A 5,885-nucleotide genomic window follows, 5' to 3' on the forward strand; every position below is an offset into this window, starting at 1 on the left:
GGGACCGAAGTCCAATCACAGGGGTGAATCGACCCAATCACGGGGGTAATGAACCCAATCACGGGGTAATGAGCCCAATCACAGGGACCGTAGTCCAGTCACAGGGACCTAAGTCCAATCACAGGGGTCATCGACCAAATCACGGGGGTAATGAACCCAATCACAGGGGTAATGAACCCGAATACAAATAATAGTAGCACATATAGCTCACCCAACAAACTCCAATGATACCAACAAACCAACATCACATACTCATACTCCAACCTCAGCCCAAAACAACCAAACAAAGTGTTCATCTCATCTATGAACACAAACAAACTCCCAGGTAATATGAATATCAAGAATCAATAGACCAAGAGTACCAAAAGGGAAGCTAAAGACATGAATAATCTCCAAGACAAGGTAATAAATACCCAACGAAAGGCATGGATGAATACTCCAAGGACATGGCAAAATACTCCACAAAACAATCCAACCATGATCAGAAACAAAGGAGAAACAACAGACAACAACATCACAAAACAGTCTCTGGAAGCAGATTCCCAGAGACCTTGCGGAACACATCAACGGATCTCAGCCCTCCGCCGCACTCCTCCGCAAGAAGGAGGCGGTCCTCCTCAACGGAACACCATCTCCCGTTCAACCCAACCGTCTTGGCCTTGCGGAACTCCCCGGCGGATTACATTGTACCGCCGAGGACCTCCGCAAGGTCAACTTCAACTCCCAGTTCCAGAATGCAAAGCAGACACGAAGAAATTGTTTCCAAAGGGTAAAATCAGACCAAATACATCAACATTTCATCCAAATTAGAGGCCAAAAACATGGAAATCCAAACCATCAATGATCATACAACACTAGGCAAAAGATCAAGATGAAATCCAACAAATAGATTCAACAAAATAGGCTAATCACAAGGAATTTTCAGGATTTCCAACACCAAGAACATCATATAGATTAGGAGTGAATAAAAATAGTTTTGATGGACATAGTGGTTACCTTGAGTAGCTTTCTCCAACTCCAACAAGCCCTAAGCAAGATCACAAAGCCCCACCTTCACCTTGATCATCTTTTACCCAAAGAACCCCAAAAGAACATTATAAGAATATGCTTAAAAGACTATCAAAAACACAAAATACAAGATGGATTCTTAGCTAGATGAACTTACCCACTCCTAAGCAAACATAAAAGAGCAATCTTTACTTGAAAACTTGTAGGGAAATGGAGATCAAATTTTGGTGCAAGAGGAATGGAAAATGGCGTGAAAGTGATAGGGAGGGAGGAAGAGGAGTGAAAACTTTTAGGGGTTTTGATCTTCTAAAATATATACTAAGAATACATACAATATTTAGGGTGTAAGACTTTAATATGAGTTGGGCTTAAGTATATAATATGATGGCTACAAGAATTAATTATATATATACAAGACTAGCAAATTGGGCTAATGAATTCACCCCTTATAATTAATATAGGAATTAGAATCAAGGAAGCCCATAGAAATGTCTTAGGAACATTATATAATATAAGATCAATAAGTTGGGCTTGTAGGAATATTTAATTACAACTATTGTAAGGATCCAAATTGAATAAAAATCCCTTACAAGAATAATTCAATTAATTGGGCTCTTGATTAGAATAATTAAATTAGGCTCATGAATATATATATATATATATATATATATATTAAATTGAAAGAATTAGCCCAATTAGAATAATTAAATTGCCCAAGGAATTAATTAATGAATCGAAAGGCTTGAACGAATTTACGGGGTGTTACACCCGGAGCGCCGTTTCTCTCGTGCGGAATACCAGATGCGACGTTCGAATGGCTTATGTTTTAATTGTGACAAGCGTTGGACTCCAACTCACAATTGCAAACATTTATGCTTATTTATAATTAATGATTTTGCAGGAGACTTTGACCAAGTCCAGCCCGATCAGGCCCAGCTCGATTCCCAGCCCGAATTTGAAAGTCCAGAAATTTCCCTTCATGCTATTTCAAGCACTAGTCGGGGCAACACCATGCGTGTCAAATTGCAACTTAATACTTCCCCGATTACGACTCTAATTGACTCGGGAAGTACGCACAATTTCGTTGACGCAGGCATGACTAAACGATAGGGCTTACCAGTTCGCGAATGCCCGTACTTGCAAGTTGTTGTGGCAAATGGGGAACGCATCACTGGCCTGGGTGTTTGTGAAGACATACTCCTCCGGAAGAATGACCATTTATTTCCTGTTACTTTATATGTTATTCCTTTAGTTGATTTTGAATTTGTATTAGGCGTAAATTGGTTACGCACGCTAGGTGCTATTGTTTGGGAATTCATGGCACTGACCATGACTTTTTCATATGGCGGGCATCCTGTCACGTGGAAGGGGGAACGCATTTCACCCAACTCGTTACTTAATGCCATACAGCCCTCGGTCAGTGTTAATGCCTTAGAGCACATTTTGACCTTTATCAGGAACCCAAGGCGTTACCACCCCAACGCCAATGCGACCACCACATTACTTTACTTACGGGCGCTAACCCGATGGCCGTTCGGCCCTATCGCTACCCTCAGGCACAAAAAAATGAAATTGAACGTCAATGCAATGCAATGCTAGAACTCAGCGTCATTCGGCCTAGCCGCTCACGATATTCCTTGCCGGTTTTATTGGTGCTCAAACAAGACCGCTCGTGGCGGTTTTGTATTGACTACCAGGAATTGAACGCCAAAATAGTTAAGGATAAATTTCCAATTCCAGTAATTGACGAGCTTCTGGATGAATTGCATGGGTCACGGTTCTTCACAAAATTGGACTTACGGTCCGGGTACCATCAAATTCGCATGCACCCAGAGGATGTTGAAAAGACAGTTTTCAGAACACACCATGGTCTATTTGAGTTCCTGGTGATGCCTTTTGGCCTCTGCAATGCACCGTGAACGTTCTAGGCTCTCATGAATGAGGGTTTTTCTTGCGTACAACGTAAATTTGTTTGTCTTTTTCGACGATATCTTGATTTACAGCAGGACGTAGGCGGGACACTTGGCTCATGTGCAAATAGTCTTTGGTCTTCTGTGTCGTCATCTTCTACTAGTCAAGCAATCTAAATGCTCATTTGGGGTCGACAGAGTTTGTTACCTTGGCCACATCATCGATGCCACTGGAGTTTCAATGGATTCCAGTAAAGTCCAAACCGTGTTGGATTGGCCTCAACCTCAATCTGTGAAAGCTCTTCGCGGCTTTCTTGGACTCGCCGACTTCTATCGTAAGTTCATAAAGGACTTCGGCATCATAGTTGCTCCATTAACATCGCTACTTCGGAAACACAATTTCTTGTAGACCGAGGAAGCCACAGCAGCCTTTCAAGCGCTCAAGGTCGTGCTTACCACAGACCCGGTGTTACAACTCCCGAATTTTTCAAAGCCCTTTGTTGTGGAGTGTGACGCATCTGGGGTAGGCGTGGGCATAGTTTTACAGCAAGACAACCACCCGGTGGCTTTCTTTAGCCGACACCTTGCTGCCCGCCATCACAAGCTCGCCTCGTACAAACAGGAATTGATTGGGTTATCCCAGGCCATTCGCCACTGGCGGCATTACCTGTGGGGTCGCCAATTCACATTCCGCACCGACCATTATAGCCTGAAGTTCCTCCTACAACAACGCCTCACCATGTCTCCCCAGCATCATTGGATTAGTAAGCTCATGGGATATGACTTTGATGTTGAATTTCGTGAAGGCCGACTTAATACCGTTACCGATGCATTATCTAGGCGCGACGAGGAGCTTTCTTCCCTCATGGCCCTATCCGCCCCAGTGTCCTTGCTTTTGGAGTCTATCCGTCGTGAACTCGCCGATTCTGACGTCGCTCATGTTTTGATTGGGAAGATTAGAGACGGCGTAGCGGGTTCCCACTGGTCCATGTACGGCGAGCTCATCCGTTACAAATGTAAACTCTTTATTCTTCAAGATTCCCCACTAATTCCGATTATTATTTCAGGTGTTCACGACAACTCACACGAAGGGGCCCAAAAGACGACCTTTCGCGTGTGTCAGGAATTCTTTTGGACTGTGTTGCGTGGTACTGTTCGTGAGTTTGTCTAACAGTGCCCTACATGTCAGCTTTGCAAGTGGGAGAATCTCCACCCGGCAGGCCTCCTCCAACCTCTACCTATCGCATCCCTTATTTGGAACGACATCTCGCTGGACTTCATTGAAGGCCTGCCTAAAGTTCACGGCAAATCGACGATTTTATCAGTCGTGGATCGCTTGTCGAAATATGCACATTTCATTCCGCTGGGTCACCCCTATACGGCGGCTATAGTGGCACGTCTCTTTTCTCTCATATTGTCAAACTTCATGGCATTCCTGAATCGATTGTTAGTGATCGAGATGTGACATTTACTAGCACCTTTTGGAGGGAGCTGTTTCGATTACAGGGTACTACACTCTCCTTTTCCTCGGCTTATCACCCGCAAACCGATGGACAAATCGAGGTGACTAACCGGACCATCGCCATGTACCTGCGTTGCTTGGTTGGCGAATGCCCGCGTAAATGGGTCGACTGCCTTCCCTGGGCCGAGTACTGCTACAACACATCTTTTCATTCGGCTTTGCAGACTTCCCCGTTCCGTGTCGTTTATAGTCGCGACCCTCCACGCCTCTTGTCGTACGAACCTGGCGTCTCCAACCTTGACGCGGTCGATGTGGCACTTCGGGACCGAGATGCACTTTTGAACTTAGTTCGGGATCATCTTCAGATGGCTCAAGTCCGTACGACGAAGCTTTACAATTGTACCCTTCGCCAAGTTGAATTTGCGGTCGTACAGTGGGTTTGGCTCCGACTCCATGTAACCCCTCGTCTTTCCGATAAGTCTAAGGGTCGGAAAATATATCTTTAGGCTATGACATTCATAAGATGATCTCCCGATATGTCAAGGGAATTTTTATACGGAGGTATAGATGTCATTAAGCTGCGATCGTTCGTGCCGGTCACGAACCGTAAAATTTTCGAGGACGAATTTTCAGCTCGGATTTCCTTAAAAATTGATGATTAGGCATGTTATGACTAAGTATGAACTTCCTGCTTAGTTAAGTTGAAATTGGATGAGCTATAAGGGTCGAAATTTATTTCTGATCGTACACCGCGAAATTTCCGCAGTGTACCGAACCTAGCCCATTTTGGAGCTTTTGACTGGAATAAATTTGTGGTTTCGAAAATTATTCTTTCTGGATTATTTTCCACCGAAACTTTATCTGTTTGGACCACAACTGATATGTTGTGGAGATATTTTATTATTTTATTATTTTTTTTCCTAAAGCTTATCCCATAAGTTGGGATTAAATATAAAAGGAATTTTTTTTCCCTTTTCTTCCCCAAATGCCAAAAAGAGAGAGAGAGAGGTGTGATCATCTTCCACCATTTTTTCTTCCAAAGTTCCATAGCCAAATCCTTCTAAACTTCCAATTTATTCGGTAAGTTTTCGATATTATTCGGTAGAAAGCTTTGTAATCCTTCCTAGGTTATGAATCTATGTTTAATTTCTTGATACATGATGTTATGGTGTTGATTTTGAACCTAGGTTTTAAGGTGAAAATTGGGGAAAGGATCCAAAATTGCTTCCTAAGGTGTTAGAAATCCTTTACAAGGTAAGGAATTCCCTTAAGTTGGAATTAGTCACTTGAATTTGGATAATTGATTCTTTGGTTGAAATATGGTGTTTTTGGAGCTTTGGGAATATTTTTGTATACATGTTCATAGCTTGGATATGCTTGTATATGTTGTATTTATGTTCATATGAGCTTATACTTGTGAAAATAGTGAAAGGAAATCAGGGTAGATTCTGGCAGTAACTTCCGAGATTTACTGGGAAAAATCGGTAAGGTATTTTGATCCCATT

This window comes from Ipomoea triloba, chromosome 2 (assembly GCF_003576645.1).
Source record: "Ipomoea triloba cultivar NCNSP0323 chromosome 2, ASM357664v1".
Classification (NCBI taxonomy): domain Eukaryota; kingdom Viridiplantae; phylum Streptophyta; class Magnoliopsida; order Solanales; family Convolvulaceae; genus Ipomoea; species Ipomoea triloba.